The 13,997-nt window shown below is 40.7% G+C and overlaps 1 protein-coding gene and 1 long non-coding RNA gene across 2 annotated transcripts in view; one reads left to right on the top strand and one right to left on the bottom strand.

The window, feature by feature from the left end:
- SLC16A10 (solute carrier family 16 member 10) overlaps positions 1-13,997 on the bottom strand; it is a 144,865-nt gene that overhangs the window by 98,988 nt on the left and 31,880 nt on the right. The window lies entirely within an intron of this gene.
- LOC130362212 (uncharacterized) overlaps positions 1-13,997 on the top strand; it is a 36,366-nt gene that overhangs the window by 11,659 nt on the left and 10,710 nt on the right. The window contains exon 2 of the long non-coding RNA XR_008891322.1: positions 12,077-12,269. This is a non-coding gene — a long non-coding RNA (uncharacterized LOC130362212). The remainder of the gene's footprint in view (positions 1-12,076; positions 12,270-13,997) is intronic.

The following is a 13,997-nucleotide window of genomic DNA, read 5'->3' as shown; positions in this document are numbered from 1 at the left end:
GGTTTCCCCGTTCTGGCCAGCCTAATGTGGGTGGGCAGAATGGGGGAACCGAACGTTAACCCCCCCCGCCCCCGATCTGCTATTGGTAGTCGCTTCTGAACGACCAATAGCAGGGATAGGAGGGGTGGCACCCCTGCCACCTCACTCCTATCCCTTCAGGGGGATCGTGGGTGTCTTGAACCCCGATCCCCCTTATTTTCCGGGTCTCCGGAGACCCGTATGACCAGGAATCACCGCAAATCACCGGTGTGAATTCACCGGCGATCGCCGACATGGGGGGTCTCAGGACTCCCCCTGGGCATTGGCACAGGATGCCTGCTGAATGATTTCAGCAGGCATCCCATTCCGATCATCGCCGGGTGAGCTGCGGTGATCGGAAATGCGGAAGGCGTACATGTACGCCCTCTATCATTAAGTGACGGGACATTAACCGCTTGGCAATACATGACAGTTCTAATCCGTCATGGTGGCACTAAGGATATATAGAGAAGTTCCTGACTCAAGCCCGTTGTATACACCGCAACCCCCAGCTGATTTTAGTAGATGTGAAGGCAGCTAATAGCCGACATGTGGCCAATGAGACTTTAACCCCTTAAGGACCCAGCCATTTTACACCTTAGGACCCGGCCATTTTTTGCACATCTGACCACTGTCACTTTAAACATTAATAACTCTGGAATGCTTTTAGTTATCATTCTGATTCCGAGACTGTTTTTTCGTGACATATTCTACTTCAACATAGTGGTAAAATTGTATGGTAACTTGCATCCTTTCTTGGTGAAAAATCCCAAAATTTGTAAATTTTGCATTTTTCTAACTTTGAAGCTCTCTGCTTGTAAGGAAAATGGATATTCCAAATAATAATTTTTTTTATTCACATATACAATATGTCTACTTTATGTTTGCATCATAAAATTGACGTGTTTTTACTTTTGGAAGACATCAGAGGGCTTCAAAGTTCAGCAGCAATTTTCCGCAAAATTTCCAAAATCACAATTTTTCAGGGACCAGTTCAGGTTTGCAGTGGATTTGAAGGGTCTTCATCTTAGAAATACCCCACAAATGACCCTATTATAAAAACTGCACCACCCAAAGTATTCAAAATTACATTCAGTCAGCATTTTAACCCTTTAGGTGTTTCACAGGAATAGCAGCAAAGTGAAGGAGAAAATTCACAATCTTCATTTTTTACACTCGCATGTTCTTGTAGACCAAATTTTTGAATTTTTACAAGGGGTAAAAGGAGAAAATGGATTGTTATTTTTGTAGCCCAATTTCTCTCGAGTAAGCGCATACCTCATATGTCTATGTAAAGTGTTCGGCGGGCGCAGTAGAGCGCTCAGAAGCGAAGGAGCGACAAGGGGATTTTGGAGAGTACGTTTTTCTGAAATGGTTTTTGGGGGGCATGTTGCATTTAGGAAGCCCCTATGGTGCCAGAACAGCAAAACCCCCCCACATGGCATACCATTTTGGAAACTAGACCCCTTGAGGAACGTAACAAGGAATAAAGTGAGCCTTAATACCCCACAGGTGTTTCATGACTTTTGCATATGTAAAAAAATATATAATTTTTTTCACAAAAATGTGTGTTTCCCCCCAAATTTCAAATTTTTGCAAGGGTTAATAGCAGAAAATACCCCCCAAAATGTGTAAACCCATCTCTTCTGAGTATGGAGGTACCCCATAAGTTGACCTGAAGTGCACTACGGGCGAACTACAATGCTCAGAAGAGAAGGAGTCATATTTGGCTTTTTGAGAGCAAATTTTGCTCGGGGGCATGTCGCATTTAGGAAGCCCCTATGGTGCCAGGACAGCTAAATATGCCATGTGGGGGACATGGCATACCATTTTGGAAACTAGACCCCTTGAGGAACGTAACAAGGGGTACAGTGAGCATTTACAACCCACTGGTGTCTGTCAGATCTTTGAAACAGTGGGCTGTACAAAATGTTTTATTTGCACAGCCCACTGGTCAAAAGCTCTGTCAGACACCAGTGGGGTGTAAATTCTCACTCATTACATTCCGTGAGGGGTGTAGTTTCCGAAATGGGGTCACGTGTTTTTTTTTTTTTTTTTTTGTGTTTGTCAAAACCGCTGTAACAATCAGCCACCCCTGTGCAAATCACCTCAAATGTACATGGTGCACTCTCCCTTCTGGGCCTTGTTGTGCGCCCCCAAAGCACTTTTCGCCCACATATGGGGTATCTCCGTAGTCGGGAGAAATTGCATTACAAATTTTGGGGGGCCCCCCTCGGCGTTTGCCCTGGATGCCTGCTGAAGCATTTCAGCAGGCATCCACTTCCGATCTCTGCCCGGCGCGCGGCAGGGACCGGAAACCGCCAGGGCGTAAGTTTACGCCCTGGGTCCTTAAGTACCAGGGCGCCGGGGCGTAAAATTACGCCCTGGGTCCTGAACAGGTTAAAAGTTGATAGCAGCATTTAAATGCAAGTTAGAGGTTTTGTTGGTGCAATGGCTTGGATTTCATGGCCATAGGACTATTGCGGCAGCCGAAGGGCTTATCTGGGACTAATAAAGTGATGGAAAAAAAACTAAACACAATAATGTTAACCCCTATATTAATTAACTCCATATTTAACAAAATGTTAAATCGTCCATTTTCCCATTTAACAAATTAAAAAGTGTACACACGAAAAAAAATAAAAATAAAACATATTTGGTTTTACCTAACTCGTACAAAAATCACCAGGCACAGCAATGTTAGAAGTGCAACCACATTAAATATTGAAGCATTCCCAGTGGATCACAAGGCATGAAAACTGATGTTTAACGTATTCGGTGCTCAGACATGTATCATTTAGGAGTAAAGAATATGAGCAGAATAATACAGATAACAGCATAGTGGGGAGCGTGGAGATGAGACATCTGTTTCGCATCAATCAATTACTTTGTGTAGATTTTAGCCCATAATCTAGAGCTGGCCGGTATGACCAAATATGTGTATCACGGTATTTTTGTAACTTATGGCGGTTCCACGGTATATAACGGCATTTGCCCCCCCCCCGCCCCCCCCCCCCAAATCATGTGACCGCGATCGCTGTTCTGCTTCTCAACCCCCCCCCCCCAAAGTAATTATCAGCCCAGCGCTGCACTCTCCTCATCGGGGTAAATACTCACATATCACCCGCAAGCGCTGCCCTCCTCGTCCTCCTGTTTGTTGCGGGCCGCCGGCGCTGGAACTCTGTACTGTACGCTGTATCCCTATGCCCGGGCTGCAAAAGATAAACAAAATAAACTTTAACGCACCTTCCTATGTCGGCCTCACACTCTTCCTGGCCGGCTTCTTACATGACAGTAGGCTCAGCCTATCACCGGCCGAGGCGGAACATCGCTGCGGCCGGTGATAGGCTGACGGCTTTCCGACGTTCCTGTTCCCCAGGAAGCTGGTCCGGACCGACGGGGGAAGGTGAGTTAAAGTTTATTTTGTTTATCTTTTGCAGCCCGGGCATAGGGATACAGCAAACAGTACAGAGTTCTAGTGCCGGCGGCCCGCAACATACAGGAGGAAGAGGAGGGCAGCGCTTGCGGGTGATATGTGAGTATTTACCCAGATGGGCACAGCGCAGCGCTGGGTTGATAATTCATTCATTCCCGAGGGGAGGGGCCCTAATGGTATTGCGGTATGGGAAAAATGAATATCGTGCAGCACAAAAATTTCGGTATTCGGTATGAACCGGTATACCGCCCAGCACTACCATAATCCAAAGACAATTTGTATCCCATGCATGTAAAATGGGGTTTCCACAACCATAATAATATGCTATAGAAAATATAAGAGGCAGATTATTGCCACTATTGCGAAAAATCTAATTTGTTGCAGAGACAAGTGGCATGTCACTTATTTTTGGCAGAAATAACAAGGATTAGAGCCACTTAATAACAAAATTGCTAATCCTTAAATGCATCTGCAACCACTCTGCCTCTGATTTCTGCCACAGAATAATATATCACCTTTAAATACGCTATGTCTAATGTAGTACCTAAACATGGTGTAAATGAATCCTTAGTGCATGTTCACACAGTTAATAATCATCTTTTTTGATGCATTGATTTTCAGTAAGAGAAGGGAAACATGTCACTTCTTTTCTGAATGTTTGTGCACTAGGACTCCTAATGAAATCAATGAGAGCTTTGGGGTTTGGACACCTCTTAGAGAGAAAAGTGGAGCAATTATTTACATAGGTTACACATGACCTTAAAGGGATTTTCTGCTTTTAGAAATACTTTTCTCCGGGAGGAGTTTAGAAGAAAAACGCATGCTCATCCCTCTATTCTCTCCCAGTTCATCGCCACTTTGGAATCCACAGTGGAGGTTCCCCCAATGATGTCCCATACACTCTGTGCAGGACCACTGCAGCCCATCTCTGGTCTTAGCAGTTATGAGCAACAGCAAGTGCCAGGGTCTCTGAAATGTTGGCAGTGCTGAAACAGGAGCAAAAGGGGGCAAGGAATTTTTTTCTATTATTATTTTTTAACCCATTCCCTGCCCCTAGGGAAATTAATCCTGAAATCGAAAAAACCCTTTTGTATTTACACATTATAATAAGCTACATACTGTCTGTATGTATGTATGTATATATATATATATATATATATATATATATATATATATATATATATATTACAAATCACAACATTATCAGAATTAAAACTGTTTTGGCACAACCTATTCTATTTGAAGTTTTGCTGTTAGCAATACACTATGCATTAGTACGGTATATAATTCCATATATTATGAATAGATTCAGTTGCACATTTGCTTTATAAATGTTACACTTTGCTCCCAAGACAAAGTATACACTACAAATCATATCCAGTATAGCAAAGGGCACATGAAGGCTGCAAGATAATTATTGATAATTATATAAAATAATACAACATTCATGCCAAAACACATCTGTAGGATGTAAGAAAACAGTTTAGGAATTTTACCTGAAAATTTAACCATACCTTGAAATGCACTATAGTACAAACTAAAGTTCAGTGTTCTCTAAGATCTTCAGATAAGGATGGAATTTAATATTTTCTTCCCTTACCCTTGTCATAAGTTTACATAACACATCCGGAGGTAGGGTATAAAAACATCCCTTATAATGTATAAATAGACTGAATAGACAGATGACTGCTTTAGCTTTAAGAAATGTATGTTCTGTAATGTTACTGTAATTAAATTTATAAATACAGTCACTAAATCATTAAAAAATATATAATATATTAATTATTTTACACCGTCTAGACATAGGCTTACATAAACAAGTCATTTACTTCTGGGATACCTTTCCATGTATTTTAATTTCATCCATAAAATGTTAAGTGTTTTGGTAGGTGAATGCACACTAGTCCTATGTACGATTTTAACTCCTTAGGGTACGTCCACACTTGCATATTTTCTGCTGCAGATCTGCTTCAGAAAATGTTGCTGCTTCAATGGTTTAACACCAAGAACTGTAGTAACACTCTAGTGAAGGCTGGTTGTACGGATTGTCTGCTATCCAGCCAGTTTCTTTTCCAGAAAGGTAGACCCTTCTTTAAGACCTTGTTCTTCTCTGAGAAGTAAAGAGACTGATTATCTCTTTGACTGATTATCTCTTTGGTGCAGTCCACATAGGTGTTTAGGGCTCTGCCTACATCATGAGTGTGAAGTTTCTTCTGCTTCAGTAGAGGGATCAGGAAAAAACCATAATTCACTCTGGTGACACCTTAGGAATGGATGAGGTAAAAGTTCTCAAGAAAACTGTTTTAAAGAAAAATAAGGTATGCGTCAATGAGTGCTGAAGCCTGCATCTCACCAATACACTTATGGTTTATGGAAAAGAAAGCAGACTTTTAAGAATACAAGTTTGAAATCTGGAGAAGCACACTGCACACACTCATCAAGATGTATAACCTGAGAAAGGGTGGTCTGTTGAAAAGCAACTTATCCCCAATCCCCACGACCTCCTGAATGGCCCCAGCTCACTCCAGTGGTCGTACAGAGAGTGAATGGATTGTGTGCCATATGTAGAACACCCTCCATTCATTCTCTATAGGTGCGCTGGAGAGACCCAAGTGCTGAACTTAGGCATCTCCTGCGCTCCCATAGAAATTAATGAAGTGCATGCCGTCTGTAGCACGTACTCCTCACAGACAGCTGGGACCCTACAGGACATCGCACAGGTCCCAGTGGTTGAACCCCCCACGATCAGCTACTTATCCCCTATCCTGTGGGGAAAGTAGTATTTGGTTATACGTAACAAAATACAACTTGCCCTAGAAAAAATGAGCCATCATACAGCTTTGTAAAAACGGGGAAAAAAAGGCTGTGGCTCTTCAAATGCATTCAGTTATTTATTTATTTATTTTTTATTGCTTAGTGCTCTAAGCCCCAAAGAGGCTGATCCTGAAAATGTACCTGTCATGAGGAAAAACTTTTGACATGTCAAAAGTTTTGATCGACAGGAGTCTGTGTGTTCAGACCTCCACCAGATCAGAAGAATGGACCATGAGAAGACTGCGCTGCTGCATGCCCCTCTCCCTGCCTATGTCAAGTGATCGAGACACTCAGAGTTAAACGCAGAGTTTGTTTCGATCATGTGACACAGGGCTGAGAGAAGTTTGCGCTCAGCCATTCTTCTGATCGTCAGAGGTTTGAAGATTCAGACCCCAGCTGATCAAAACTTTTGACATGTCCCTAGGACATGTCAAAGTCTTTCCTAATGACAGTGGCCATTTAAGGGGTAATAAAACATAATGAACAAGATACCTTGAAATAACTCAATGACTAGACAGTAAAATCATGTTTTAATTTTTTTTTTTGTTTAGACAGTTTTGTTTGGTCTGTATGGACAAATATGTGTAAATCATGCCTTAAAAAGAAAGCAAGAAGGAGGTCATGGCTGGAAAGGAGCAGCCACTACTGTGTAGTATCACACAATGTTGTGCTAGAGGGTCTTTGTTTAACTAGAAGGGTAGGAAACAGGCGACTGACAAACTTTCCAGACATCTACAATCAGCCTTGTTTACTCTGGGATTTGTGCGCTTTTGGGTGCAATGGCATGAGGCAAAGATGGGGCTTATTGTATTATCTCATATACAATTAACTTCTTTACAATAAGCGTTGCTTTTGACAGCTTGACAAATCTCAGTGAGTATCCGCTGTGCAAACTAATCTTCCATGGCAGATTCAAGCAATTACCTATAGATTAGCTCACAATGATTCCTTTATTCTCATCACTGAGCTGACATAATAGAGATTAGCTACAGCCATTTTATTTCTGTGTTCACACTTCATGTTCTGCAACCTTTAAAGAGTGTTCCTGCAGCAACCACAAAGCTGGATTACAAGTCATGCTCAATGTTGTCATTAATATCATGAATGAATATTCAAAAGCTAAAATTAGGTTATAAAAAGTAATAGTAGATAGATAGATAGATAAAAACTAAAAATATTTGCAGCACTACTTCAATTCAATGTTAGGTGCCAGCACTCCACACTCAACCAAAGTCTTAACCTAATAGGAAAACAATAGTGCAGCACTCAAAAATGCAAAAAAAAAAAAAAAAAAAACAGTGAAATTATTTGTCTCTAAGCATAGCAGCCATGCAGTGAGACAAATAAATCCACTATTTATTTTGCATTTTTGAGTGCTGCACTATTGTTTTTCTAGATAGATAGAAAGATATACTGTATAGATAGATTTGGCAATATACTAAAAACAATGCTACTTATATCTGGAGATATTTGTAATACATTCTATTTGTATTTTGTAACTTATGGCAGTTCCACAGTATATAACGGTATTCTCCCCTCCCCCCCAAATCTGCCCTCCTCGCTCTCCTGTTTGTTGTTGCTGACCGCCGGCGCTGATACTCTATACTGTACGCTGTATCCCTATGCCCGGGCTGCAAAAGATAAACTTTAACGCACCTTCCTACGTCGGCATCACGCGCTTCCTTGGGACGGGAACGTCGGAGAGCCGTCAGCTTATCACCGGCCGCAGCGATGTTCCGCTATGGCCGGTGATAGGCTGAGCCCACTGTCAAGTAAGAAGCCAGCCGCAGCGCAGCGCTGGGTTGATAATTCATTCATTCCCGAGGGAAAGGGGCCCAACCGGTATTGCGGTATGGGAAAAATTCATATCGTGCAGCACAAAAATTTCGGTATTCGGCATGAATCGGTATACCACCCAGCACTAATAAAAACCCTACAATATTATGCTATGTGCGAGTATGGCCATCTACACAAACTAGTAACAGCCAAGGGTGTAATGGGTAATGTAATGAGTGGTGACCCTTTTATTAAACAATAAAGATTTATAAAAAAAATAATTTTAACTTTAAGAACATGGGGGGGGGGGGGTTAACAAAACCTGTGTAGACAAAGAGTGGAGCAATTACCCATAGCAACCAATCAGATCACTTTCATTTTTAAAAAGGCCTCTGAAAAATAAAAGAAGCCATCTGATTGGTTGCTATGGGCAACTGCACAACTCTTTCTCTACACAGGTTTTGATAAACTCCCCTATGGCTTTTAGGTATCTCACCTGTATTTGCTGTGTGGCACTGCAAGAGCAGCAATTTGTGGTAGAACTATATGTATGTGCCATTACCTTTCATAAGGCTAGAATTCCACTTATTTTATTTTTTTTGCAAAAACGCCAATTTTCCCGCACAGCGTTTTTTCAGCGAAAAAACGCAGCGTCCAGATGTTAGCTGCAAGTCCAGATCCACTTGGCGTTTTTTAGTGTTTTTTTTTTTTTTTTTATCCTTTTGGCGTTTTTCAGCAATTTTGGGCCCAGAGGCGGGTTTTTAAAAACACCCAACAAAACCTGGTTTGGCGTTTTTTTGAACAGAAATCATGGCATTTTTCCCCCATAGAAGTCTATGGGAGAGCAAAAACGCCAAGAAAAACGCCATGTTGGTTTTAACTTTGGCGTTTTTGCCGTTGTTTTTTATTCTTTTTTGGAGTTTAGCGATCAAAAAAAGTGATGGAGATACCTTTATTAAAATTTCATAGTTTACCATAAAAAAAATTATAATAAAAAGATACAGTAGTGATGGAAAAAATTGTATTTAACGATATGTATCTTTTTTATAACAACATTTTTATTAATTTTTAAACAGGGATCAATTTATGTGGGCGGGCAGGGCAATAAAAATGTAGCCGACAATAATAAAAATGTAGAGTGTGTGTGTTTTTGTCTTTTTATTTTTTTATTTATTTTAATTTTTTAGGTAGTACTACTACTCCCAGCATGGAACACACTGTTCCATGATGGGAGTAGTAGTACCTGTACTAATTGACAGATCGCCCGTTGTGATCCTCCTGTATAATGTATAGATGCGTCGGCCGCTCTTCTAAGGTCCCCTGCACTGACGTATACTGTATATACACCTATTCATATTTCCCGCAGAGAGCTGTGATTGGCCAGATGGTTCTAGTCAATTACAACTCTCTGTGGGAAATATTAATAGGTGTATATATAAGTCAGTGCAGGGGACCATAGAAGAGCGGCCACCCACATCTATACATTATACAGGAGGATCGGAGCGGGTGTCAGGAGTGACACTCGCTGTGATCTTTCTATTAATGTAGTTACTACAACTTCCAGCATGGAGCAGAGTGTGCTCTATGTTGGGAGTAGTAGTACCTGCAATTAAAGGACAGATCACAGTGGGTATCACTCCTGACCCCCACTGTGATCGTACTTTCTATTGCAGAGATGCGGAGCGGTTTCTCCTGCGCTCCGCATCTCAGCACTATACTCCGGCCGGTGAGATGGAAATTTGAGCCCCATGCAGACTTGCCTCAGCTCCTCCCCTCAGCTCTCCGAATTTAGAGCTGGGGGGAGGGCAGAGCGAAGGCTCTGCCTTTAGGGGATGCAGGTCTGCATGGGAGAAAGAAGACAGAGCAGGGGAGAGAGGATGTACTTGTCTCCTCATCTCCCCTCCCCCTGCTCTGCCTGTGTTCACTGAACGGAACAGGAGGACGACAAAGTGCACAGGTTGGGGATGTATAGACTGCAGGGGCTGGGGGATAAATCTCAGTGATGTTAATAGAACATCACTCAATCATATTTCCCTCTGAGAGCTGTGATTGGCTGCAACCATCCGGCCAATCCCCATTCTGTGCGGAAAATATCAATGAGTGATGTTACTATTCACATCACTGTCCGGAGTATTGTGCATAGATGTGAGCGCTGTATAGAGCAGCTCCGCATCTCTGCTATATTATGGACGATCGCATCGGGTGTCAGGACTGACTGACAGGCGATCTGTCTATTAGTACAGGTACTACTACTTCCATTATGGAAAAGTCTCATCCATGCTGGGAGTAGTAGTACTACCTGAAAAATTTAAAAAAAGTAGCGAAAAAAAAAGCCACACACACACTTTATTAAAAATTAACAAAAATTTTGTTATAAAAATTTTGTTAAATAAATTTTTCCATCCCCACTGCATCCTTTTATTTATAAAAAATTTTTTGGTACCCAACAAATTTGGAAAAAAAAAAACGCCAAAGGGGCAAAAAAAGGCAAATTCCACACAAAGGTAAAAACACCAGAAAAAACACCAAAACGCAGGGAAAAACAGTGGCAGTTTTTCTGGCGTTTTTAAGCCTTAAAAACGCAGGGCAAAAACCTCAGTGGAATTCTAGCCTTATAAAAGATTGGGGCTAATCCTAACATGGCAGCCATCACAATCATTGTGGATTACACAACGATGTGAGCACTTATAGTTAAAAAAAAATATATAAAAACATAAGGGTAAAAACACATGGGCTGTCGACTGCATCTGGTAAAAAAAAAAAAAAAATATATATATATATATATATATATATATATATATATATAAAAATATTATGTTCCTTTATTTGAAAAATCGTCCATAGGTGCACAAATAAGGTTAAAAAAAGGCTGGTTTTTACAGAAAACCTGCAAAAAATTGCAGACATAAAAATGCATAAAATCTGCCAGATCTGTGTGTGAGCTGAAAGGACTTATGGGGAGATTTATCAAATCCTGTGCAGAGAAAAAGTTGACCAATTGCCCATAGCAACAAATCAGATCGCTTCTTTTATTTTTTTTGACCATTTGTTCATTTCAACAGAATTTGCCATATTTTAAAGACCCTTTTACAAGGTGTGTTTATTAGTCAAAAATAATGTTTGTAGAAACGGTTGTTCTTAATTATTGTACCATGCACAACCCAGCATCGGCTCATCCGTTGGCTTGTCACAATGTTCATGAAGCCGCAAAAATCACTATTAGTCAGCAGCACCTTTTCCTATGTAAGTGTATGTTCACACTGCGGAATTCCTGCGGTGAACATTACCATCAGGGTAAACGGGTCTTCCCCGAGACCCGTTAACACTGCGATAATTCCACCGCTGAACTTGTTCAGCGCAAAGAAAGAACATGTTCATTCTTTGTGAAGAAGTCTACGAGCACTGCATAGCCGTCAATGGTGACAGCGCAGTATATTCGAAGTAACAAATTTTGGCCAGTATAAACAGGAGTAAGTCTAAAACAGAAAAAGGTGTAACTTTTTACATTATATTTTTTCCTTGTATTGTTTCCACTCCTTGTTTTGATAAAAATACTGACCAAAAGGACTTCTGAATAATGATCTAAATACTAAGTGTGATAGATTGTATAGCAAAACAGATTGAGCACATGGTTTCTTAAACACCAAACAACAAATATCATTAATTAAACAAAACACACACAAACAATCAAAAATACATAAGAATGCCTTGTAAAATATAACTTAAAATCCGCAACTGCAGATTCTACAACTTGAAATCCGCTGCAAATTTGGGGGGTGAATGAACACTCAAAAGGTGTTATCCGGTTTTATAAAATTATGTTTACTTTTTCCCCTCTTGCCAGGTTGCATCAAATATTAATAGGCATTTAATTTAGTGTTATGGCCCGCTTAACCACTTCCCACAGCGTCTTACTTCCAGGTAGTGGTGAAAATCCTCATGTCTCTTGTCCTCTCAGTCCCCAATGAACTCCCTCACTGTGTGGCCCCCACCCTCCCGAGATGAAAACTACATGACTTTACTCCTTGCTAGGATCCATTGGAGTTGCTAGGGGGCCTGGCTTATCACGAAAAGGCGCAGTGATGCCACAGGATCAAGCCCGGGGCCATCACAGGAGCAAGGATACGTCAGCCAATAGGAGCGACCTGGCAGTCAGAAGAGGATGGAGGAAGATTGCGCATCAGTGAGCAAGTTATCGGTGCCTAAAACAAGCCAGGTGGACTATGTAAGTACCATGTGGAATACTTTTTTTTTTTTCTGAGGTCCCCAGATAACCCCTTTTAAGTATACAGTATATGTTTATGCCAACAAACAATTCTGGAATTACAGCCCCCAGCTTCATGTCTTACATTTGGTACAGTAATTTTTCTATCCATTTAATGGGGTTATTCATAATAGAAAAACAGAGCTAATTTCTTCTAAAACAGCACTGTACCTGTCCTTAGGCTATGTGGGGTATTACAACTTGGCTTCATTCACTTAAATGAAACTGAGCTGCAATACCACACACAGCCTTAGGACCGGTGTGATGGCGTTTTAGAACAAATCAGCTCTGTTTTTCTAATCCTGGATAACCTTGGGTACATTCACAAGTACGCAGATTTGATGCGCAGGATTTGGTGCACAGGATTTTCTGCTGCAGATTTCAATGTAAACTCAATGACTGCACAAAGCTTCAAATCTGCATGTGAACCCTTAAGGAGATAATGCTTTATATATATATTTGCCACTGCACATGATACAGAATATCATCATGCTGGCATTAAAGGCACTATCCAGAAAAATTGATAGCTTATCTTTTGGATATTTTACCATATTATTTATAAGTAGTGGAAGGGCAATCTGTTGCAGTATTGTCCCATTCAAACAAGAACAATGATAGCCTATTCAATTTTAAAATCTGGACAATCAATTTAACACTAATCTTAGTCCCTAACAAACAAGTATGCTCCGTGTATGCACTGCTGAGCCAAGTGCTCAAAAATACATAAGAATATTGGGAAATAAAATTCTTTGCATTTCTATATAGAAATAGACCAGAACAGCAACCAGCTCACTGAGTTCTCAGCAGTTAACTTACACGAACCAAAGCACATTGTGCAACACTAAGCTGTAGATAGAAATATAAAGATCAAAATATTTTCTGTTGCCGGAGGCATTAGTCTGACAACTCCAAGATTAAAGTCACCTCAAAGAACAGCAAACACCAGGAAATAAAGGAATACAAGTACAGCACAGCAAAGTATAGTGTAATATACACAAGATGATGAGAATTATCAGTGTTCTGCTAAAACACATGGGACAAGTAGAATTTTCTGACTGTGCAGTAAAAATAAAAATTACTTACCAATTTTATATACCGTACTTTTTGTTATGCTTTACTACTTTTACAAAATAAAAAAATATTTTCCATTATCAGAACTGTGTAAGGGCTTGTTTGTTTTTTTGTAGGATTGGCTGCAATGGGTTTGGAATGCCATCACTAGAGCAAGGAAAGTGCATCATCAGGTTAAATGAACAGAGGGATTGGGATGAACCTAAATGCTGGTGTTAGACAGGAAGAGTAAAAATTGTGACCAAACTTTGTGACACAAACTTTGTTTTTTCGTAAAGTTTGCTGCTTCAGTTTTTAGAGTGGCAATTTGCATTAAAGGAAATCTGTCATTAGCATTACCCGAACTTACCTATTGGTATGGGCTTGTAGTGCAGGTGACACTGATGAAAATAGTGCATACCGTTTGCTGATCTGTAGCTTCTTTCTTCTGTCATTCTTCTTTTTCTTCTCATGCAAAGAATGTGCATGTGGGGCGTTCCCAAGCCCCAAGTGCTACATGACGTCTTGCCTGGATGTTCTTAGTGAACGCTCTTGTCCCCTGTGCTGAGCCTCCTCTGTGCAATCTCTCCTGTGAGCAGAGAGATTTTACTTAAAGGAAAACTGTCAACTTGCTCCCCC

Source organism: Hyla sarda, chromosome 3 (genome assembly GCF_029499605.1).
Source record: "Hyla sarda isolate aHylSar1 chromosome 3, aHylSar1.hap1, whole genome shotgun sequence".
Taxonomy (NCBI): domain Eukaryota; kingdom Metazoa; phylum Chordata; class Amphibia; order Anura; family Hylidae; genus Hyla; species Hyla sarda.
This window is presented reverse-complemented; position numbering and strand designations above follow the sequence as displayed.